We start from the raw sequence: 25,573 nt of genomic DNA on the forward strand, positions 1-25,573 counted from the left end.
CTATCTATATCTATCTATCTATCTATCTATCTATCTATCTATCTATCTATATCTATCTATCTATCTATCTATCTATCTATCTATCTACCTACCTATCATCCCTCTATCTATCTATCTATCTATCTATCTATCTATCTACCTATCTATCATCTATCTATCTATCTATCTATCTATCTATCTATCTATCATCTATCATCTATCTATCTATCTATCTATCTATCTATCTATCTATCTATCTATCTATCTACCTATCTATCATCCATCTATCTATCTATCTATCTATCTATCTATCTATCATCTATCTCTATCTATCTAGATCTATCATCAACTATCTCTCATCTATCAGGTTATCACGGGGGACGGAGGGGCGTTCTACCTCCAAGGGGCTCCACTGGTGGTAGGTGGTACTTTGCTGCATCCTCCAAAAGCCCAGTATGTTACCGCTAGAAGTGTTCCTGCCAACTGTGTGGCCCTTAAATGGAGCTTTATAGGAAGGAGATGATGGACCCAAAGCTGGCCCATTTCCTGGAGAAGAGGCTGATTTGGGCGCCTCTACTATACCAACGGGACGCAGGTGGCGCTGTGGGTTAAAGCCTCAGCACCTAGGGCTTGCCGATCGAAAGGTCGGCGGTTCGAATCCCTGCGGTGGGGTGCGCTCCCGCTGCTCGGTCCCAGCGCCTGCCAACCTAGCAGTTCGAAAGCACCTCCGGGTGCAAGTAGATAAATAGGGACCGCTTACCAGCGGGAAGGTAAACGGCGTTTCCGTGTGCGGCTCTGGCTCGCCAGAGCAGCGATGTCACGCTGGCCACGTGACCCGGAAGTGTCTCCGGACAGCGCTGGCCCCTGGCCTCTTAAGTGAGATGGGCGCACAACCCCAGAGTCTGTCAAGACTGGCCCGTACGGGCAGGGGTACCTTTACCTTTACCTTTACTATACCAACATGGAGCTGGCACAGCAGAAATAACCACCCCTCCATCTTCTACCTGAGCTGGCATGAGCAGCAGGCTTTTGGATGTGGCCGCTCCATCCCACCCTGTAGCTCTCAGCCATGGCTTTGGATTACAGCCTTAATAAGGAATTAATATTCCTTTGTTGAGAAGAAGGTCAGGAGCTGGAGAAATACAGGAGCTGATATACAATTGCCGCAAGCAGGAATTCCCCTGTTGAAATCTCAGTTTTGCCATGAGTTTATTCAGTGGCCTTTGGCCTTCATCTGAAATATGGGGATAATAATACAATCTACCTTACAGACCTATTCTAAGTATTACATTTTTGGAATAATGGGCAAAGCACTTTAGAAAAGTGCTATCCCAGTTATGGGCTCTATGCTACACTGGTTACTATCCAAATTCACTGTGTATTTTGAGAGTGTTTACGAAATAGTTAGGACAAAATTCTATTCCCCACCCACATTAAAAAATGTAACACGTAACATTAGAAAACACCCCTCCCGTTCTCCTTTCATATTTTGTTTGAAATAAGTTTACAGTGCCAGAAACCTTCATTCAATTCAAGGTTTTGGTTAACTTTTTAAAAAAATCACTCTCACTGCTTTATCTTGACTGTAGGGTTTCACAAGGAACCAAAACTGCATAAGCTCTATCTTCTCTACATTTTGCTAAATTGTTCACTTCGCGTTTGGACATCTCTTAAGATACTGTAAGCAAAATTTTGCATGATGGTTCCTGAGATCCAGGAGCAGGTTTTCATCAATCGGATGCCAGTGTGAATTAAGATGGTAGACTGAATCTTTTAGCTTTGGCCTGGTTTTAACCAAGTTGTTCTGTGATGGCTACAGAGATCGAGGAGCAAGTTTCTGTCTGTGCTTGTATACAATTGGATATCTGTTCGAATGAAAACAGGGGACTGAACTTTCAAAACTATGATTTTAACGACTGATTTTAACCATTTATGTAGCTTGGGTTTCCCAGTTTCAGCGTGGAGCCATACCACTAAGGTAACCTCTGCAGTAGGCCTCAATTGTTGTTGTTGTTGTTTAGTCAATTAGTCGTGTCCGATACTTCATGACCCCATGGACCAAATCACGCCAGGCACTCCTGTCTTCCACTGCCTCCCGCAGTTTGGTCAAACTCATGTTAGTAGTTCAAGAACACTGTCCAGCCATCTCTGTCGTCCCCTTCTCCTTGTGCCCTCAATCTTTCTCAACATAAGGGTCTTTTCCAGGGAGTCTTCTCTTCTCTTGAGGTGGCCAAAGTATTGGAGCCTCAGCTGCAGGATCTGTCCTTTCAGTGAGCACTCAGGGCTGATTTCCTTCAGAATGGATAGGTTTGTTCTTCTTGCAGTCCATGGGACTCTCAAGAGTCTCCTCCAGCACCATAATTCAAAAGCATCGATTCTTTGGCGATCAGCCTTCTTTATGGTCCAGCTCTCACTTCCATACATCACTTCTGGGAAAACCATAGCTTTAACTATACAGACCTTTGTTGGCAAGGTGATGTCTCTGCTTTTTAAGATGCTGTCTAGGTTTGTCATAGCTTTTCTCCCAAGAAGCAGGCGTCTTTTGATTTCATGACTGCTGTCACCATCTGCAGTGATCATGGAGCCCAACAAAGTAAAACCTCTTACTGCCTCCATTTCTTCCTCTTCTATTTGCCAGGAGGTCATGGGACCAGTGGCCTTCTTCATGGATCACTGCCTTGTCGTGAATAACTTGAATAACTCACAGAAGCTATCAGCTATGCCATGCAGGGCCACACAAGACAGACAGGTCATAGTGGAGAGTTTTGACTAAACGTGATCCACCTGAAGCAGCAACTGGCAAGCTACTCCAGTATCCCAGCCAAGAAAACTCCATGGACAAAAACAATAGGCCTCAATATTTGCAGGCTATTAGGCAGGCTGCCTCAGACAGCTGGTTTTGGGTGTTGTGAAAGGGCAGCAAATTGTTAGCTAGAGCACAATGTTCCTGCTCTGCTTCAGGCAGCAAAATGTCTTGCACTAGTCTTGCTGGCCAGACAACCATGAAAGGTTATTGCTTGCCAGGTCATACATTTACAAAATGATATTCAATAAATCCTGTCTGTTTGCATTGATCCAATGCATTTCCCTACCTCTGTTCACAAAGTTCTGTACTCGAGAGACATGAAATGTCCACAAATGTACACTCGAGGTCACATATGACTTTACTAATTAACATTATTACTCCTTATAAAATGTGAATGTGCAGTGGGTCTGAACATGAGGAGCTGTATCATATTCTATATTTCACTCAAACTATTCCCGCCCCAACCCCCACACATTTAATTTAAAGTTTAGATTTCTCTTGAGGATGTTAATTTTATCAAGTAGAAAGCAATGCCAAAATATCCAGATGGACACCAGTGACACAATATATTCTAAGAATCCAACAATCTTAAAAAAAAAAAAAAAATCTAATATATTTTCATAAGGGTTAACTTAATTAATGCAAGACTGGGGAATTTTCCCCGAAGGCTGGCCAAAAATCATTTAGTTGTAAACATGTTGCCAGGCAATAAATTTAAATTATTAAACGCGGTGAAGATGAGACATATGGCCTGCGAGGCTCATTAGCTCATCAAATATGGCTCCTTACTCCTCTTCATACTGTGGATAGCAAAATTCAGTTCGTATGCCGTTCAGAGGGTCACTTTAGGAATAGTCTGAGGATTCTATGTCTCCAAACAATCTAAGAAGCAAAGGTTCAATGACTGTGCTATTCAAATGTGTTTCTTTCTCTCCACTAAAATAAACATATATATTGCCTCAGACAGAATCTAGCTGGAAATGAAGCAAATTATATTTTATTATTATTTCGATATCCCATCTTTACTTGAACTTAAGAGTAGCCTCCTCAGCACACCTGTTATCAGCAGTTGGTTAAGTTGGGGGGCTGCTAAAGTTGCTGTATCAACAGGGGCCCACTGCTGATAAAGAGTGCCACCATCTTTGTTAGGCCTTGTGCAAATATTCAGGCCCCCATAAAATCCACTGTTGTTCCGTTGTCCCAGTAACTACCAAGTGGGCAGCCAATAAGAGAAAGGGAGGAAGGTCCATTGGCCAGCAGTCAACTGCCCTGCTTTATACCACAATGTGGAAGGTGATGCACCAATAATATCTATGGGGTTGCCCTGCCATGTTGGACATGAATGATGGGCTGCAACTATGAGATCTCAAAAGCAACTGGTGCTGGATAATTTTTTTATCTCCATAGCATTGAATGTGCTGTGATCTACATCACTCTTCAAAATGCAGAAATAAAGATGAGAAGAAGCAAAGCAAAATACCCAGAGTGGGAAGAGAAGAGATCCATTATATGTGTGGGAAGAAATATTATCAAAGGGAAAGTGAGGCCAAAGTTTTATCACATATGAATTAGCTTGTGAACAGACAGAGACAGCAAAAATCCAAACCCAACAAATCAAGTCTGGTCATTTTTCAGAACCTATCACCTTCTTGTAAAACTGTACTTGTATACTGTTAAAACACAACACATTCTCAGTTATGTGCTGCATGTATTTACTATATATTCCAAACCTATATATACTATATATTCTAAACCTATAGGCTAATCTGACTTCCTTAGGGCCCGGGACCTCTAGAGTGTTGCTATTTATGGACCTTAAGGTCCTCCGCGGGGCATACCAGGAGAGGCGGTCCCGTAGGTACGAGGGTCCTAGGAGGCTAAGGGCTTTAAAGGTCAAAACCAGCACCTTAAACATGACCCTGTACTCCACCGGGAGCCAGTGCAGCTTGAAAAGCACTGGGTGAATGTGGTCCCATGGCGAGGACCCCTTAAGGAGCCTCGAAAGCAATGAGATGAGCAGTTGCTGTTGGAGATTTATTAGGCTGCAGCATTGTGGGCATAAAGCCCCCTGGGAAATGCAATTTCCTGGGTCCTCTGTCTTGGCTCCTTGAACAAAGTAACTTTCAACTTGAGGGAAGACCAAGTGACTCGGAAACTATCAGTGTCTGCTTTGCCTCTATAGCCTGACATTTGATAATAAATTATTATCCATAAATCCAGCACCATGCATAGGATAAATACCAAGAGAATGCAATCTAACAAAGACCTTCAGGACTTGAATCATCCACTAGACAAAACTCACCTAATTTTTGTAATCCATAGCTGGCTGCAAAAACAGGATATTTATTCAGCCATCCACGATCTGCCATAGGTGACTAAAGATATCACAAGCTGGGCAGTGTGACCATATTGGTTTGCAAATTGCCATCTCCAGGTTTAAGCCAAACCCATGCTGGCATCTGGACTTCATATTATTTCATTTTCAGTAACAAGGGTAGATGTTGTCTCTCCTTATGACGGCAGCTGACATTTACATCACGCCTACATGCTTTTAAATTTGGCACCTCATTAAGCCAATTTTTTTTTTTGGGGGGGGGGGCGGATTTCACACCTCTCTTACTGCCCTTGAATCTGCTAACTTGAAAATAGCTTGATCAGGCAATCCCTTCAAAGATCACCCAGCTCTTAAAACTTAGAGCTGAAGTGACGAAAAGAAAGTTAAAGCAAAACATACAAAGCAAAACATACCAGACCTGGAAATGATATAAATCCATTTGAAAAATATGTGGCATGTCTGTGTGCGCGCACACACACACTCTATGGTCTTAATGGAGCAACCATTGGTATATAAGTTTATTTTGTACACGTCTCATAAATATGCATTTAAGGAAGAAATTTTCTTCTTCTGTGGAAGTCAAGTCCCCCCCCCGACAGCTGGAAACCCCCCCAGAAAAAATAGACAAGGAACCTGATTGTGGCTTGTGCAAGATATATGTTCTAGTTTGTGTTTTAAGATTGAGCAATGGCGACATCCTTTGCATTTGAACTACACTGTGGGCTCAGACGTCCATTACTTGTTGATGACTTTCAACTGAGCTCCATGTCCTCTCTGTGAATTAGCTGCTCCTAACTCTGGCTGCCAATAATGCTTCAAGCTAGTCAGACTAGCCTCTTACCTAAGAAACAGTTTTTGAGTCCCACAATCTTGCCTCCTTGCTGCCCTCCCTCCTTCCCTTCTCTTGTGTTCAAATGCTTAATAATAGACTTTCTGTTATATATGGATTTGTGCATGATGGAAAAATGACATGATTTTATAATGTTTTTAAAATCTTGAACTTTTTTTTTAATTCTCCAGAAGTTTTGTAGGGGTTTACATTTTTGTATTATTCTGAATTTTGTATAGATTACTTTATTCATTTGAAATATATTTTAAATGAACCAACAGGGCAGCCCTAGGGATGTCTCCTCAGAATGGTTCAGTGCTACTTCTTCCCAGGATGGCAGCCTTAAGGTTTGGTTTTTTTTTAATATTGAAATGCTGTTTAATTGCACAACAGCTTCCCTGTGTCAAAATGCTTGGTTGTAAGTTCATTTTGGCAAGAAAAAGCAACCAATAAATGTAATTCAGGATGATAATCATAATAATAAATGGCATAGTAAAGTTACTGTCGTAAAATTACATGGGGAGAATTTAGTTTTGTTGTGTGTAGGCAAATTAGAACCAATAAGAACATCTGGAATTTTGAGAACCTACTAGGATTGTTTATTTGTGCCACTCTGCATGTTTTGAGTTTACACCTAAAAATGTAAAGTGTGACTGTGACAAACGTGTTTGCAAAACTGTGTATTTCACAGATACACTCTAATAACAATGATGATGATTATGATGATGATGATTTTATTTGTTTGCCGCCCATCTGACTGAGTTGCCGCAGCCACTCTGGAAGGCTCCCAACCAACACAACAAATTATTAAATCTGTATACCGCCCTTCATTCATATATCTTAGGGTGGTTCACAGCAATATAACAAGCAAACAAAAAAAAAAATACATTCTAAAAACAAGGATATGAACAAACCAAACCAATAACCCTGATACTCTGGTCAGGGAGCTGTGATTGTCCTGCAACTTTTTGCTGGCTGCACATTTAGTGACAAATGTCTCTGTTTACTATGTGAAATGCTCCTTGGTTGCTCTCTTGTCAAGGATGAAACAGTGTTGTTGTTGTTTTTATACAGGGTCTGTTTCAGAGAAGCTGTTCAGCAAATTACCTCCATTGTATCAGGGCTTTGTAACGTCCCAGTCTCCAGAACTGATTTCCTGAGTCTTGACTCTGAAGTTGAACCTGTGACATGTCTGGGCCTTTGAATACTATGGAAGCTTGGCAGATAACACCAGACTATAGCCTGCTATGAAGCAACATTCTTTATACAGAAACTTGTCATATGCCATAATTTTACTTCAAAAGCCCCAGTAATTTTATATTTGCAGGCACCTAGGATCTCACTTTTGTGCACAATCTAGTTAGACAGAATTAATGACTCAAACTCTTGTAAAGCCAGACAGCTCCCCACCTCTATTTCTCATCTGAGGCTGTCAAACTTGGCTTTGGAAATGGATGGGCCTCAAGCCCCATTTCCTTCAAGCGCCTTGTCCTGCACTTTCTTAATTCCACTGTTTATAGGAGCTCATAAAAGTGTGTCTAGCATACAACCTTCTTTATCAGGCTAGCATTCCTATTTAATGAGTACACATGGCCGTTCCAGCTTCTACATTAATCCATTGGATCAGGAGATGTTGTAATGTCTTGTCCAGGCATGAACATCGGAAACTGGAATACGCTGTGTGGGTAAGGCCAGGTTGCAACTGGAGAGTCCAAATAGAGAGGTAAGAAGAGTTTTACCCTTTCTGCAAACAGAAAATGCCCACCCCCAGCTGCTATTTGCATCCAGAGAGAAATTCCCTCATGCAAAGCTCACTGGGACTTCTTCTCTTCACAAATGGAGAGAGAGAGAGAAAGAGAGATGGGCAAAAGCCCGATTGAAAGACAGCAGCTTAAGCAGTGCTGGTTCAAGCCCTGAATTTTAAAATACATGAGGAAAGCAGCAACTGAAAAGTTGTGTGATACAGTGGTTAGTGTGTTAGACTTGTGCAGAGGTCAAATGCACGGGCATTCATTGAGCTCATGGGTGACCTTGAGCCAGTCAATCCGCTGTTTCTCGGGGCCAGATTAGACATGCTGTTAATTGCAGGAATTCAATTAATGTGCACATTGTTCTGGTCATTTAAATGCAAGCCACGGGAGAACCCGAGTGGCACTAGGAAGGGAGAAATTAATCCTTCCCTTCCCTTCTGGGGGGTTTGATGAAGTTCAGCCACCAGAAGCTGCTATTTGCTTCAGGAAGGGAACTCACACTAGCGCCAGGAAGGTGGAGAATGCGAGAAATTGAAAATGTCAGATTCATCCATCCTTGCCCTCAGCCTAACCTGCTGTGAGTGGAGGTGATGTTATGCCGTGTCCTGCATACTGCTCTAAGCACCTTGGGTTAAGGAGAAGACATAATGAATTGAAAAAAGTGTTGAAAAACATATTTATTTAAAAACCAGAAGCCTTTTTACTTGGTATAGTGGGGGGTGAAATCCTGAAAAAGGATGTTACTTTTTTCTGTATACCACAACAGCTGCGAGAATATGGTTAGCGAATAATTGGAAGAAGCAAGATTTACCAACTATTGAAGAATGGCAGATGAAGATGATGGACTATATGGAACTTGCCGAACTGACCGGGAGACTCCGAGACCAGAGAGAAGAGATGGAGGAAGAAGACTGGAAGAAGTTTAAGGAATATTTGAAAAAAATATGTTAATATTTAAACCTTAGAATAGCTTTGGAAGCGGATATAGGCTGTAGGGTTAGAAGTAGAAGATAGGGTATTTTAAAATAGTATTATTTGTAAATGATAAAATGTGAAGTTATTTTAAGTGTGATTAAAAAAAAGAGAGAGATGGTTAGAAATTATGATATATGTAAACTGCTAAAGATGAAGTAAAATGAAAATCAGATAGGTGGGACTTGGGGAAGCCCACTTAACAATGTTTAGAAAAATCAGGATAAGACAAGAATTTGTTTGTATTGTTTGTCTTTTTTGTTTGTGTTGTGTATTTGTGTTATATAATGAATAAAAAAAATTGGGAGGGGGGAGGAGAAGACATAAATGCAAGTAGAAATAATAATAATAATAATAATAATAATAATAATAATAATAATAGTCTCTAGTCAGCATGGGCCCTGAAAAGAAGCAGGGTGGATCCCCCAAGTGGAAGGGAAGGGCCTCGGTGTGTTGTGCTTAGCAATTGCTTGCTAAGAGGAAAGGGGTTGTATATCACTGACAGGAGCAATTCCTGCTCTCCTTCCAACGAGGAGCTGAATTGTGATTTTAGCAAGCCTGTTTCCTGAAGAAATCTATTTGTAACCTTCCTTCGGATCTTAGTGGCACGTGAAATTTGCTTTACCTGGCTTTGTTGCAAAGGTTCTGCTAACATCTAGAGCCTCTGGATAACCCTTCAACAAACAGTACAGTGCTTCATTTTGTCTTTAAACGTCCCTCTAATTAAACCGGCTTTTACATTCAACTTTAGAGGGTTTGTTACAATCAAGGTCATAGTGATCATGTAACAATTATGTTAAAATTAGAAGCAGATTCTGCAGCCTATATTCCTTAATTGGTAAGGGAGTGCAGTGCCCAAATTTTAATATTTATAGTCTCTTTCATATTCACACCTTGCATTCACTTGACATTTTTTTAAATTGTTTTCATTTCCTACTCTTTGTCTGTTGTTATTTTTTTTTTTTTACCATGCAATCAATAGCCATACAGAAAACCTGAAAGATGTATTGGGGAAATATGCTTAGATGCAGCAGAGAGTTACTGAGGAGAGAATAAATGGGATCCTCATAGCAGAGGGTCCTGGTTGCGCTCGGGACCCAAGAGCTCACCTGATAGGGTTAAATGGGGGGGAGGAGCAAGAAGTCCTGGCCATTCCCCTGGAATCACACCAGGCGATTTTAGCCAATAGCCAGTGGGTGGCATGATCCCAGGGGCTTTAAAAACAGCAGTGTGATGCAAGGAGGGGCACTTGCTTCACATTGCTGAACACCCGCCCACCCTCCCTAGCTTAGGTAGAGTCGCTTGGCCTTGCTTTGGTTTGGGTCGCCTGTTTTGGAACAGGGGCTGGGTAGGAATTTTTCCATTTGGCAGATTGGCTTTAGCCATTTGGTTTTCGCCTACCCCTTAGCAAATCGTCACAACTTGTAAGGTGGTGGTTAGGCATTGACTCAGTTGGATTGTGGGGAGGGGAGGTGCGGCCATCACCTGCCCCTCGAGGAATTGGGTATTCCGGTAAAGGAATCTGGGGGTTCTGGATCACGTCCAAAGTCCGCTTGAGGGGCTAGGGCCATTCCAGGACCACAGGAACCCCGGGGTCCTCATCGACCTTGCTCCCTCGTTTGGTTTACCCCATTGAACGATCACCCTGAGAGGTGGAGCCAGTTATAGTGGGGAGTCAATGCCTAAGCCAATACCACTCACGTGACTGTATTTCAATAAAGTTGTGGCCAAAAATTTTGCCCCAAAGCTTAAACTAATATAAGTGTCCGTGTGTATTTATTTTGGGGGTGGGTCTTGGGGCCTTGAGATGCAATTGAGGTTTAATTTAATTTTTTAAAGTACTATTTTAAAGTACTATTTAGGACAATATATAACAAGGGCTGGCCAGATTTCACATGGTTTGGAAGGTGGGAGTAAACCCTGCATGGTAATTTGCTTATCAAAGTATACCCATATATCAATATATAACCAATATTATTTTTCTCTGTTTAATGGACGTGAACAACAGGCTTATTCTGCTCCTGCACAAGAGCCATAAAATTATACGTTCTCAGCTAGAAACAGAATTTTGGAATCCTGGAGTCCCTGAAAGGAAGCCATCACACAGCTTAAAGGAGATTATGGTAAACCAGCCCAGTTGCTTTAGTCATGAGTATCACATTTGTTTACACTCCCAGGTTCAATGAAAAGGAAAATAATGCATTTGGTGGGAGAGAACTTGTAGCTCCTGCAACATTAGACATGTTCAGAATAAATTTCATTTGACACAGCTACCTTGCGTTGGCACAGCCCAGTGTGAAATCTGTTCATCATATTAATAATCAAAGGAAATGCAGATACGTTCAAAGCAAATCAGGTTTGCAAGTTACTTGAAGCAACAAAGCTTCCAGAAGCCAACCAGATGCTGCAGGATGAATTATTCAGGGGAAAAAAATGGGCTTTGACTTAATTCTGTGAAATTAGTTTTTGGATTTCTGGATGAAGCAAAGGCACCGAGTTTGCAATGAGAAAACAAGAAAAATAAATCAATGCTCCTGTCCTCGTCTCACTCCAATGTGTGGCCTTTCCAGAAAAGGTCAGATTGTGCTGCATTTATGGAGTTAGGTGTTATTTCAAAACTTTATGTGCCCTTATGATACAGTATGATAAATATATACAGCTGTGCTACTGTAGCAAAATGTTATAATAAGACAGCACACCAAAAACAAAGAAAGCTTTCATACTGTCAGAACACAACAGTTTCAGTTCAGAGGTTACATTTTACATTGGACCACATATTGAGCATTTTAGGTTCCTTCACAGTGGGCTGGAGCTACAATCAGTGGGTTATCTGCACCAGTCCTTTAAAAAAAAAATCTCTGAGTGTACCTATGAATACCTTCATATTAACCTGGGACTTAAAAAGTAGAGACATCACCTTGCCAACAAAGGTCCGTATAGTAAAAGCTATGGTTTTCCCAGTAGTGATGTATGAAAGTGAAAGCTGGACCATAAAGAACGCTGATCGCCGAAGAATTGATGCTTTTGAATTATGGTGCTGGAGGAGACTCTTGAGAGTCCCATGGACTGCAAGAAGAACAAACCTATCCATTCTGAAGGAAATCAGCCCTGAGGGCTCACTGGAAGGACAGATCCTGAAGCTGAGGCTCCAAGACTTTGGCCACCTCAAGAGAAGAGAAGACTCCGTGGAAAAGACCCTGATGTTGGGAAAGATTGAGGGCACAAGGAGAAGGGGACGACAGAGGATGAGATGGTTGGACAGTGTTCTCGAAGCTACCAGCATGATTTTGACCAAACTGCGGGAGGCAGTGGAAGACAGGAGTGTCTGGCATGCTCTGGTCCATGGGGTCACAAAGAGTCGGACACAACTAAACGACTAAACAACAACAAAACCTGGGACTCAGCCGTACAGCTGTAAATAAAACGTTTTAAATGTGTTGTAAAGTGCAATATACAAATGTGACACTTAGATGGCGACAGAGAGCTATGGCAAATTCAATTTATTTTTCAAAACATTTATATAAAAAAGGCATTTTCACAGTGGTGTGTGTGTGTGTGTGTGTGTGTGTGTGTGTAGATTTCACCCTGCCCTCTTTTCTGACTTTGGGCTTGTTAGCACACACAGAAATGAAAAGGGGACTGGAAATAATCTGTACTCCACCAAAATCAGACCCCCCCAAACTTTGTGAATCTGTTGTTGCTGCTGCTAACTAGTCAGGCATTTATTACATTTGATTGCTGGGATAAGATCAATATCCAATTGATAATTACTCTTTCATACCAGGAAAAATGCAGCACGTATCTTCAGGCCCCATTGACCCCAGTGCAAGGTTCTTCTGCCTATTGCTAATACCCATACTGGGTGCAGGGAGTAATGATCATTGTGATTGTAACTGGGTTGGGAAAGCCCCCACTGAAAATTGCTCCTTTCACTTACAAAACAAAAGGCACTGACTTCCAGGGATGCATCATGGGAACTTAGTCTTGTTAGTGGTGAAGCTGCATCATAGCTGTCAACTTTCGGATTTGAAAATACAGTGGTGCCCCGCAAGACGAACGCCTCGCAAGACGAAAAACCCGCTAGACGAAAGGGTTTTCCGTTTTGGAGGTGCTTCGCAAAACGAATTTCCCTATGGGCTTGCTTCGCAAGAAGAAAGCCCATAGGGAAATCTCCGGGGACCTCTTTTAAATGCTAGCGGTGGGGAGCAAAGCCTTTCCCCTCCCTCCGGCCTTCAGAAGAGGTCCAGGAAGGCCGGTGGGGGCCGAAAGGCTTTGCTCCCCACCGCCAGCATTTTAAAAGCAGTCCGGGATAGCAGGGAAGCGCTTCCCGCTATCCCGGATGGCTTTTGAAGGCAGGCGGGGGGGAGCAAAGACTTTTGCCCCCCGCCCGCCTTCAAAAGTCGTCTGGGACCTCTTCTGAAGGCGGGCGGGGGGCAAAAGTCTTTGTCCCCCCTGCCTGCCTTCCCGGGGGCTTTTAAATCGCCCCGGGACAGCGGAGAAGTCTCCGCTGTCCCGGGAAGGCAGGCGGGGGGGGGGAAAGCAAAGACTTTCGCCCCCCGCCGGCCTTCAGAAGAGGTCGGGGGACAGACTGTCCCCGGACCTGGTCTGAAGGCGGTTTCCATAGGAACGCATTAATTGATTTTTAATGCATTCCTATGGGAAACCGTGCTTCGCAAGACGAAAAACTCACAAGACGAAAAGACTTGCGGAACGAATTAATTTCGTCTTGCGAGGCACCACTGTAAGGGATCAGCAGCCTCACCTGTCCCGGAGACAGTCTATGGGATATCTAACAATCCGGGAAAGCAGTGGGAAATGGCGCTGAAATAAGGGAATTTCCCACAAAAAAAGGAAAAGTTGATAGCTATGACTGCATGCTCTGGCACCGGGGGTGGAGAACAGGCGTGGGTGTGGCTGGTGCGTGTCCTGAGGGCGTGGCATGCCACCTGTGGGGGTGTGGCGCTCAGCACAGTGGGGGGTGCATGGCGTGTGGCTGGGGGGGAGCTGCCGCAGTGGTACCACCTCCCCGATGGTGCCGGGGTCAGTGCGCTGCCCCCGCCCCCCCATTTCTCCACCAGTGAGTCTTATGCTAAGTATCATACTGTAAACCTGCAAACTGTCAGGATACACACAATCCTCATTAAGGAAGAAGAAGAAGAAGAAGAAGAAGAAGAAGAAGAAGAAGAAGAAGAAGAAGAAGAGTAGTTTGGATTTGATATCCTGCTTTATCACTACCTGAAGGAGTCTCAAAGCGGCTAGCATTTTCCTTTCCCTTCCTCCCCCACAACAAACACTCTGTGAGGTGAGTGGGGCTGAGAGACTTCAAAGAAGTGTGACTAGCCCAAGGTCACCCAGCAGCTGCATGTGGAGGAGCAGGGAAGCGAACCCGGTTCACCAGATTACGAGTCCACCGCTCTTAACCACTACACCACACTGGCTCCACACGGCTTATGGAAAACACTGAACAATTGTAAAATCCAGTGTTCTCTTCTAATGGCAATGGCGCCCACCTTAGAGTTGCTGGAACTGAGTTCTGGTGAATTCCAGCTAAAAAAAAAGGCCAGGTAGAATCTGTCCACTTCCTAAATGAATGAGGATTTGGAACTGGGTCCTCCTCGTCATAGTCCAACTCTCAAGTGCAATCTCTCTTATTCTTTTCTTTGGCCCTCTTCCATCCTGCTTTCTTAAGACCCCTATCACAATGTAACCCCTATTCTACCCAGATCCTACACACTGGTTTACCCTTAGCTTTATAAGAACAGCTGTGTGTTTGAAAAATACATTGAATTTGTGTCCAACATTCCCATTTGGAAACTGGAATTTTTGTGCTACTACTGCAGCTCATGTTTGGTTAAACTTGCCATCCTTTTGGTCCTTTAGGTTGCATCATTTGACACCTGAGATGTGTGTTTTCAGGACCAAACCTATTCCCATGACAGTAATCTGCTTTAACTATTTTTAGTACTGAATTTTAAATTGCTGTGACCTTCTAGTGAAGGCTTGTTAATAAATTAAATAACAGCAACCACAGTAACACTTCTGATATTTTGTTGCCAAGTTTATAGAGAATTAATTTGATTCAGCATTGCTCATTCGCTCTGCATTTCATGATTTCATGTCACCTTATGATGTTTTGACGATTTTATTCTACATCACCATGACATTTCTCTTACAAAGTTGGCAATTCATAAATTTTCTTATAAAACAAACAAACAAACTAGATCTCCCATTACCCAAATGCTGTTCGGTTGATTTTATTTTTTTTTTTTAAAAAATGTAATCTCAGTTCAAATGCCTAATTGGTTTATTGTGGCGTGAACTTCAGAAAGTTATGACCAAGCTCATCAGAATAAACATGAGACTGATATAAAGTTGAAGAGCAACATTTTTCCATAAGAAGGCTAAACGATTACCAAAATGCATGCAAACAAACAAACAAACAAACAAACCAACCCAGTGTCTGATATAGTCAGTTTGGTGTGTTACTAGATGTAAACTTCACATCAATTTTGCTGGGCTGGTCATGTTGTGCGGATGCCTGATTATCGTCTTCCAAAGCAACTACTCTATTCCGAACTTAAAAGTGGAAAGCGTAATGCTGGTGGTCAACAAAAGAGGTTTAAAGACTCTCTCAAGGCAAATCTTTAAAAATGTAGTATAAACACTGACAATTGGGAAACACTGGCCTGCGAGGGCTCCAATTGGAGAACAGCCTTTACCAAAAGTGTCATGGGTTTTGAAGATGCTCAAACCAGGACGAAAGGGAGAAATGTGCTAAGAGGAAGGCACGCTTGGCAAACCCTCACCATGATCAACAACCTATGTCTCCACTGTGTAAGGACATGTGGATCCAGAATTGGCCTCCACAGTCACTTATGGACTCACTTTTAAAACCGTGTTTATGGAAGACAATCTTACTTGGCTGCGAGTGATGACCAAAAGAAGACTAGATGTATGCCTGAATGTCCCTACAGAAGAATATATGTCCCAATCAGAATTGCTGCATCCTGTCCTTACTGGTCTGAGGGGTGAATGCTAGCAGGTCCCACTCAACCTGTGTGCCAAATAAGTTCAACCTGCATAAGTGAAAAGAAAGGTTATATCACACCACAGAAGGACTTTCTGTAGTGAGATGACTGCACAGTTTATTCAAGCTAAGAGCTACTGCGCTGAATTCACTAATCAGCTTTAACTCTGCAACAATCTCACATTTTAGCCCCAACTGTATACTTTTTGATTATTATGCAGCCTGACTCTTCAGTTTAGAGCTGCCAGTGTCCTGGACTACTGAAATATTCATTGACTGGCTTCCCAGTGTTGCCATTTTCAACATCTGATTTCCTCCATTTGTTCTGTCATGTAGTGACTGCCCTGTCGGCTTATGTAAATAGCAGAAGGGCATTGCTGGTAAGCGATAGCACCTGTCATGTTGATAAATCATAGATTTTTATTCGTTATATGTAGCATCCTAAGAATGAGACAGTCTGCCCCTCTTCTTCTTCACATGTATATGCTATTCACATGCCCACTAGTCCTTCAGTGCTCATAAGGTGTGCTTGTTTTCTAACTGGACTCAGAAATAAATGTCTTGTAAAACAGCAGGCTTAGGCCGAGTCTAGACCAGCACCGATTGTAGTGATCTTCATCCTAGCTTCCCACTATCCCAATACAGTGTTGCATACAGGCTTTCTGGTATTTTGGAATGTTGCAAAGCTTCCCATGCTTATTCAGAAGTGCCCTGGAAATAGTTACACATCTGGAAAAGAAATGAAGGCATTGGGGAATTAGTGTGTGTGGAAATGGGGTGCAGCAGAAAGTGATGATTGATCCATCCGCCCAAAAACACAGAGAATAACTGATTTCCGAGTGGAATTGTTTGGAGTCCAGTTTCTCCTAAATTTAGGAAAGCGGGTGGCGCTGTGGGTTAAACCACAGAGCCTAGGACTTGCCGATCAGAAGGTCGGCAATTCGAATCCCCACAACGGGGTAAGCTCCCATTGCTCGGTCCCTGCTCCTGCCAACCTAGCAGTCAAAGTGCAAGTAGATAAATAGGTACCACTCCAGTGGGAAGGTAAACGGTGTTTCTGTGCACTGCTCTGGTTCGCCAGAAGCGGCTTAGTCATGCTGGCCACATGACCTGGAAGCTGTACGCTGGCTCCCTCGGCCAGTAAAGCGAGATGAGCTCCACAACCCCAGAGTCAGCCATGACTGGACCTAATGGTCAGGGGTCCCTTTACCTTTACCTTTTCCCCAAATTTACATGGGGGTGGGGAGCATTCAGACTGGTATTGTTTGATGGTGGCGTCATGCGGACTATGAAGATGAAACAGGAATGTAAACAGTGCAAACAAGGCCTTAGGACCATAGGGCATTTCTGCCTGTACGTTGGGAATTCCCAACACCACATACCCCCCCCCCCCAACTCCCTAAATCTTCTCTAGAGGGTTTGGGAACTCCTGAAACAGACTCATGGAGCGAGCTGGAGGATGAGATGCAGAGAACAGTTGTGCAATCTCACTGAGTCACAGTTTGGCTAACAGTGCAATGCGAATCAGCCGTCTGGCTGAATTGAATGAACTGATCTGTGATGGACTGATGAATGGACAGCCCTGCCTTAGGGCAGGATATTGGTAGGAATGGCCTTTGTATCTCTTCCAACCGTTGATTACATCTGATGTTAACAGAGTTATCCCTGCTTTCAAGCTGTTCTGCTGAGTCATCTTGAAGGAGCACACACTTGTCCACTTGCTGTTATAAATGAGGTTTAAATACAAGACATCAAGGCATCTCTTTATTTGTAAATGATTCACAAATTCCTTTGACCCATGCTCCCAATTCACCTCATACACTCCATGGGCAAAAGCAAAGCCCTGTGGTTCTGCACCTGCATTTAGATTTCCATTTATTTTTTTAAAAAATGAACCTACATACCTCCAAAGTCAAGGTCAGCATCTTGATGATTGATTAAAAGGTGAAAATGGAAGTTATCAGCAGATGGGGAAAGAAGGAGCTGCAGGATTGAGTGGTGGTAGGACAAAAAGTCTCCGCAAATACAAAAAGTCACCTCATTGGGGATAATGTACTCTGCTGATGAAGATCAATGATGTGCATCTGAATGCTATTAGCTATCCACTGACAGTCCATCTTGGATGCATCTATAGATAGTGCAAGCTATTAACTTTGGAGGGCAGCTATGCTTGCCCATAAGAACTCAACACAGAGGCTTTTGTTCCATTTCCCTACAAGACTGTACTTTATTAAAAATTGTTAGATGATGGAGCTCAGGCAGGGAGGGGAACCCATTCGCCTGCGCTTTTAACTTTGCAGGAAGAAGTCCAAAGAGCTCTCCAGCATGTCATAATGATCTGTAAATGCACGAAGTAATTGTGGGTTGTTATTGCCGCCTGCCTGCCTGTGAGCAAAAGATGAACTGCTATCAGTATTATTTGCAGACATAAGCACAATAGAAGAGGAGGAGGGAGGGAGGCCGGGATAGCATAGCTGAGTTTGGGGACCACTGCTTTGTAGATTTGAAAGTCCCTTTCTCTAAACCAGGAGTGACCGACATGCTCTCCAAATGCTGTTGGATGATAGCTCCCATCAGCTGTGACCATGGTCCATGATGGCTGGTGCTGGTGGGAGTTGGACCCAACAATATCTGGAGGGAAACAGGTTAGCCACCCCTGCTCCAAACACAGAATGTGCTAGGATGGAGGCTACAATAGCGGCTGTGAGTGTTCAATCAAATTCTAGAGGAGCAGAGTTGAAAGAGGCATGGTCTGCTGCTGTGAGGAGGCTCCCTGCCTGGGTCCTGGGTCCATCCCTTCTGCCTCCCCACAAATCACTACTTTGAATGAAAGGGCTGGTGCCAAGCTGTTTTCATTGTCACTATTTGTATGTTCTAAACATATTTGAACTGATTGGTTCAAAATTGGGAAAGGAGTATGACAAGGCTGTATATTGTCTCCCTGCTTATTTAACTTATATGCAGAATTCATCATGCGAAAGGCTGGGCTGGATGAATCCCAAACTGGATTTAAGATTGCCGGAAGAAATATCAACAACCTCAGATATGCAGATGACACAACCTTGATGGCAGAAAGTAGGAGGAATTAAAGAACCTATTAATGAGGGTGAAAGAGGAGAGTGCAAAATATGGTCTGAAGCTCAACATAAAAAAAATGAAGATCATGGCCACTGGTCCCATAACCTCCTGGCAAATAGAAGAGGAAGAAATGGAGGCAGTGAGAGATTTCACTTTCTTGGGCTCCATGATCACTGCAGATGGTGACAGCAGCCACGAAATTAAAAGACGCCGGCTTCTTGGGAGAAAAGCAATGACAAACCTAGACAGCATCTTAAAAAGTAGAGACATCACCTTGCCAACAAAGGTCTGTATAGTTAAAACTATGGTTTCCCCAGTAGTGATGTATGGAAGTGAGAGCTGGACCATAAAGAAGGCTGATCGCTGAAGAATTGGTGCTTTTGTATTATGGTGCTGGAGGAGACTCTTGAGAGTCCCATGGACTGCAAGAAGATCAAACCTATCCATTCTGAAGGAAATCAGCCCTAAGTACTCACTGGAAGGACAGATCCTGCAGCTGAGGCTCCAATATTTTGGCAACCTCATGAGAAGAGAAGACTCCCTGGAAAAGACCCTGATGTTGGGAAAGATGGAGGGCACAAGGAGAAGGGGACGAGATGGTTGGACAGTGTTCTCGAAGCTACCAGCATGAGTTTGATCAAACTGCGGGAGGCAATGGAAGACAGGAGTGCCTGGCGTGCTCTGGTCCATGGGGTCACGAAGGGTCAGACACGACTAAATGACTAAACAACAACAACAAAAAAAACATATTTTATATATTGTTACTGGCTCCCCAATCTCTGTGCACAAGATTCCAGGGGTCTTGGCACTTAGGCGGGGTTTGTGTTCTTTCGGAACGAGGCACAGTGGAGTCTGTGGTGTCTTTAAGAATTACAGTTTGTTTTGAGGGAGGGAATGCAGAATATTACACCTTAATAACGTCTCTTACACAGCTTCAGCAAGCTTGGTTCCAGACAGAACCCAGCCATGCTCTCCAGTCTTTTTGCACAGCTTCTCCCAGCCAGTCCTTCATGGAGTTCTCCTCCTGCCCCGCCTTTCAAACCTCTTTTTAAAAATGCCACAGTTTTCCTTTAGCCTACATCAATGCCCAATGCCCACCTGGAACTCCCCCTCCCAGCTTACATCATCAAACGCTGAAATCCTAAACCTGGTCTTCGTCCGTGCTCATGGGAGGAGGGGCTCACACTCCTCTGCTGCCCTGGCATAGGGTAACCATTTGTGTCAATCACCCATTACCTTCCTTTGTACCAGGTTTACACTTCTAAGCTGTCTCGCACCCGGGTGAAGCATTTCGTAAGCTACATTTATTAATTCTGGAAATTAGGGGTGGGGATCTGGTACTCAGAGCTTTGAGGGGAATCTGTCCCCCACCCCAACTCATAACAATAACAATATGTATATCGTTTTGATTCTATTAATGTTCAATTGTTATTTTGATTATTGCTTTTTCTATGTTTTTAGTGATTGTTATTTTTATCTGTAAGCTGTCTTGAGTCCTGTCAGGGGAAAAGGCAGGGTATAAAACAACAACAACAGAATGCTGAAGAATTTTTTTCTTCATAATTTCATGGTATCTCCTTCAAAGGCACTGAGCTTACTATTAAAAAGGTAAAAGGTAAAGGTAAAGGACCCCTGGACTGTTAAGTCCAGTCAAAGACGACTATGGGGTTGTGGTGCTCATCTCGCTTTCAGGCCGAGGGAGTTCTTTGGCAACATTAAGCTTATTTATACGAAGGTAAATCTCATACCTATGCAAACATTCCATGCTCCTCTGGTCGCTGTTAACATCCTTACAACATGCACTGCACATTCATGTTTAACACTAGTGTTACCTGGTTGGACCAGCAGTTATTGGCATGCTAATATTGACACAAATGGGCCAGGGCACTTGATAAGTGCATATCACAGACACACATGATTTACATGGCCTGAATCTTAGCTAAATGTGACCAAAGTAATTTATGAACATATCGCCCCACAGCTGTTTAATTTGTGCACACTCTTTTTAAAAAATACTAACAAATATTCAAATACAGCTATAGTTTTTGTATTTATAATAATTTATTTTATTATTTATACCCCATCCGTCTGGCTGGGTTTCCTCAGCCACTCTGGGCAGCTCCCAACAGAACACTAATAAATAATTCTAAATTATTTTACACATTGGCCATTTTCTGGATGTGGACAAACGAGCAACAGAAAGCTGCAAAGCCCCAGACCAAAAGCTTGCCTTAATGTATCTGAAAGCTTTCCAGAAAAGATGTAACTTTTGATTGTCTGGACACCTGTGTAAAACCATGAAAGCAGTGGGGGGGGGGAAGAGTGCTAAACACATTGTAAAATCACCCTAAACATTCACCTTAGGATAAATAACAACAACTGCCTTTAAAAATAAAGTTATGATCCCGAAAATAAAGGTTACAATACTAAGAATACTCACCATAAGTCTCATGTAGGTCAGCGTAAGTTCGTTTCGGGTTGGGTTGATTGACATAACGATAAAGTAGATGACATGTACTAAGCTTTTGTGATAAATCGGAAAGAGTGTGCATAGTATGATTGACACACCAAAGAAAACACAGTGGTTATTTATAATTGTGCTTCATCCATCCATGCAAATGAATTGCCTCAGAGTCCCAATGCCTCGTTAAGTGCTGGCCTGGAACCAGTAAACTCAGAGACAACTTAGCTGCCTGGATGGATGACTTATGGTCTATAATAGCCCCTCTTTATTTAAAGTGTGCATGTTAATAATACACATTTGCACATTCTAACTCATTCCAATACACTATTCCACAATCTTAGCAAATATCTGTCTCTTTGTCCTCCCTTTCTTCACAATAGGACTTACCTCTGAGCAGACATGGGTAGGATTGTGCTGTAAGTCTGGATTCAACTCATTGACTCACTGTGGACTGGCACTTGACGAATGCATGCGGATGCTATGAGTGAGTAAAACTAGAACCCTGTGATGGCCTGGGATTCGGACTCGGAGGCTGAACCTGAGGAATCCCAGCCTGCACAGGAGTCCCTGTCTCCAGAACCAGCTGAGCCAGGGCTGGGGCTTCAGCCTGAAGGGTCCTCACCTGTGCTGGATCCTCAGGTGCAGGCACCAGCTGAGTCTGTTCTGGCTCCTGAGGTGATGGAGGACCCATTGCCTGCAGGTGCTCCACTCTCAGCCCCCACAGGGGAAGCTGAGGTTGCCTCTGGGTCTGGTAACCCTCCAGCCTCTCCTGACCTGCAGAGGCTCAGGGCAGAGAGGCGGAGGGAACTAAGTTCCCACAGGAGGAGTGCTCGCCTCCAGGCCAGGAGAGGTGAGTCACCTGTGGACCGGGGCCGCCCTATGCCTCGGGGCAGATAAAAGCCAGCCAGCTCCAGTCCCAGGTTGTGGGAGCAACATTGTTGGTAGCCTGTTCCTGCCTGCACCCTGTCCTGCTCTTCTGCCAGAGTTCCTGACCTCACCCGACTCACTGCCTTGCACCCAGCTTCAGCTTTGACGGACAGCCTCCATACCACACTCTCGATCTCGGACTGGACTCGGACCTCACCACACGGTTAACCCTCGGGACCAGCACAAATCCTTTGTTTCTAGCCTTTGATTTTATATCAATGTAAAGATTATGATGTTGATCATTTCTCAGTTGCACCTAAACACCTTTTTCAACACATTCCAAATGGGAGTGATGAAAGCTGGAAGAGATTTATGTAAGAGATTCATTTCCTACTCCCAGTTTTTAGTATGTGAAGTAGCACATTCTATTTGCTTCCTTTTTTTTCTCCAACGAGTCATGGATGCACAAAAGCAACATGTGTAGTTGATAGTACACTATGCCCAACATTATGCCCACATACTTCTCCTCCCAATTTAAGACCACTTTGGATTTATTCTCCACACTGTAAATTTCTAAGAAAAACAAATTTCACCTAGGTGCGTGTACTCCCAGAAACAGAAATCAAACTTGATCTACAGAGAAAGATATGTCATACACACAACTCAGCTACGAAGTTGTGTTTAGAAAGCTTATTTCAGTTTAGTTATATCATTAATTACAAGGCTATCTAGCAGTACAATTAGATAAGGGATGAGCCCGGTCCCTCATAACAGAATCCATTGAATAAGCCTCTGTATTTCATGAAGAATTCATAGTAACCCCCCCTTCCCCTCCCCCAAAATCACCTGAGATTTCTCTTTTTCTGTAACATTTTTACACAGTGCACACTAATGGCATTTTTTTGAAGGGAGACTAGATTTTATGCTTGCGTTCTGTTCCATTTTGCTTTGTCGAATGAAATAATTATAGACTTTAATGCAATTTTCAGGATTTACACAGAGCCATATTATCTCTGTTAGAAAGGGTGGGGGTGGGGGAATCACCAAATGGATTTTACTCGCTGGTCCAATTGGCTGTTGCCAATGAACAACTGGACATTTAACAAATTATTCCTTGCAGCGGACAAGACACACACACAACCTTTTCTCACATGGTTGTGAAACAGAGACAATGGATACACAGAACAGCCTCTGTCATTTAGAGCCAACCTGTATTGTTTCGATTATTGTTTCGATTTATTAACCACCCTTAACCAGGGGTTTCTAAGGTGGGCTACAGCAATTTAAAGTGCAATATTAAGAACAAATTAGACAAATTGAAGACAGAAGAATAGGGTGGGTCCTCCTAATTATCTATCTATCTATCTATCTATCATCTATCTATCATCTCTATCTATCTATCTATCTATCTATCTATCTATCTATCATCTATCTATCATCTATCTATCATCATCTATCTATCTATCTATCTATCTATCTATCTATCTATATCTACCTATCTATCATCTATCTATATCTATCTATCTATCATCTATCTATCTATCTATCTATCTATCTATCTATCTATCTATCATCTATCTATCTATCTATCTATCTATCTGTCTATCTATCTATCTATCATCTATCATCTATCTATCATCTATCTATATCTATCTATCTATCTATCTATCTATCTATCTATCTATCAATCATCTATCTATCATCTATCTAATCTATCTATCTATCATCTATCTATCTATCTATCATCTATCTATCATCTATCTATCATCTATCTATCTATCTATCTATCTATCTATCATCTATCTATCTATCATCTATATCTATCTATCTATCTATCTATCTATCTATCTATCTATCTATCTATCATCTATCTATCATCTATCTATCATTTACCTACCTATCTACCTACCTACCATCTATCTATCTATCTATCATCTATCTATCTCTATCTCTCTCTATCTATCATCATCATGTATCATCATCTGTCTTTGTCTGGTGTCAAAGGCTTGAGTAAAGAGGTGCATTTTCAGCTTGCAGACAGAAACAGCATAATGAAAATGCCAGCTGCACCTCTGAGGTCAGGCAATCTCACAACTTAGTGGTTGCCAATTGTTCCAATCTATTGCTAAAGAGTGGGTTTGCTTTAAGAATGGCTAAAGTCTATATCCAACCCAGTGTTTCAGTGGGGTAGGTGCTTTGGTCCCACTTCTGCCTCTAAATGCTTTGAGTCCTTATTGAGGGCTCATCTACACATCCATTATTGCCCTGCCTAGAAAATAGAGGTCCAAGCAGTTTTCCCCTTGCCTTACACCTTTCCAAGGCAAAAGCCATTCTCTGGCCTCGGCCCAGTATACGTGAAGGAGCGTCTCCACCCCATCGTTCTTCCTGGACACTGGGGTCCAGCACCGAGGGTCTTTTGGCAGTTCCCTCACTGCAAGAAGTGAGGTGACAGGGAACATTCTCGGTAGTGGCGTCCGCCCTGTGGAACGACCCCCCATCAGATGCCAAAGGAATAAACAACTACCTGACGTTTAGAAGACATCTGAGGGCTGCCCTGTTTAGGGAAGTTTTTAATGACTGATGTTTTAATGTATTTTTAATCTTTTGTTGGGTGCCACACTGGGGAAACCCAGCCAGATGGACGGGGTACAAATAAATAAATAAATAAATAAATAAATAAATAATGATTACTATTACTCCAATTGCCTCCTCACCTCCTCAGCTGTCTCCTGTCCATTTTTATTTTTAAAAAATGGCGCCTTTGTTTTCATCTTCTCTACCCACCTTTTTTACCCTGTTTCATGTCTGTTAAATGTATGCCTGCAGGATGGGATTGTCTGAAAAAAATAAACACCCTTTATAAAGGCACAATAATGCATTTCATTTTAATGCATATATTTCTGAACCACCAAGCACGTGGTCGTCACGACTTCTGAACACCTTGAGCTGGTAGTGCGTCTTCATTGCTCTGCTTTGCAAAGTTTGTTGATCAATACTTATTGTCTGATGCATTTGTAGAAATATACATTCTGCTCTGTCTTTTCCACCGAGCAAGGGTAAGGAATTTCAGCATTATTATATTTCAACAGCAATAATCTGAAATCAAAGAACAACCCAGGCTTTGGAAAGAATATAGGGCCTCCCAGGAATTCTTTGTTGAAAGCCACAACCCTTTCTTCCACTAAGATGAGGCAGCCTCACAAAAAGCTTTGATAGTTCCAATTTGCTCTATAGATCTCCTCCTCCTGAGGAGTTTGGAATAATAGCAAGAATAAAAGCGAGGCCGGTGCATTTCTTCGGCTTTCATAGATACCACTTGGAATGTTCTATTACATTTCCACGTTCCCTGCGCTTCCCTCCCCAATTCTCAGATGGAAAGTTGCGTCGATAGGAAGCTACTAATGACATCTTAGCTGTCTTCTGCTCAAAGGAAAAGAAGATAAAAAATCTTGCTGCAGTATAATT

The sequence above is a fragment of the Podarcis cretensis genome, assembly GCF_951804945.1.
Source record: "Podarcis cretensis genome assembly, chromosome: 4".
In the NCBI taxonomy this organism is placed as follows: Eukaryota; Metazoa; Chordata; class Lepidosauria; order Squamata; family Lacertidae; genus Podarcis; species Podarcis cretensis.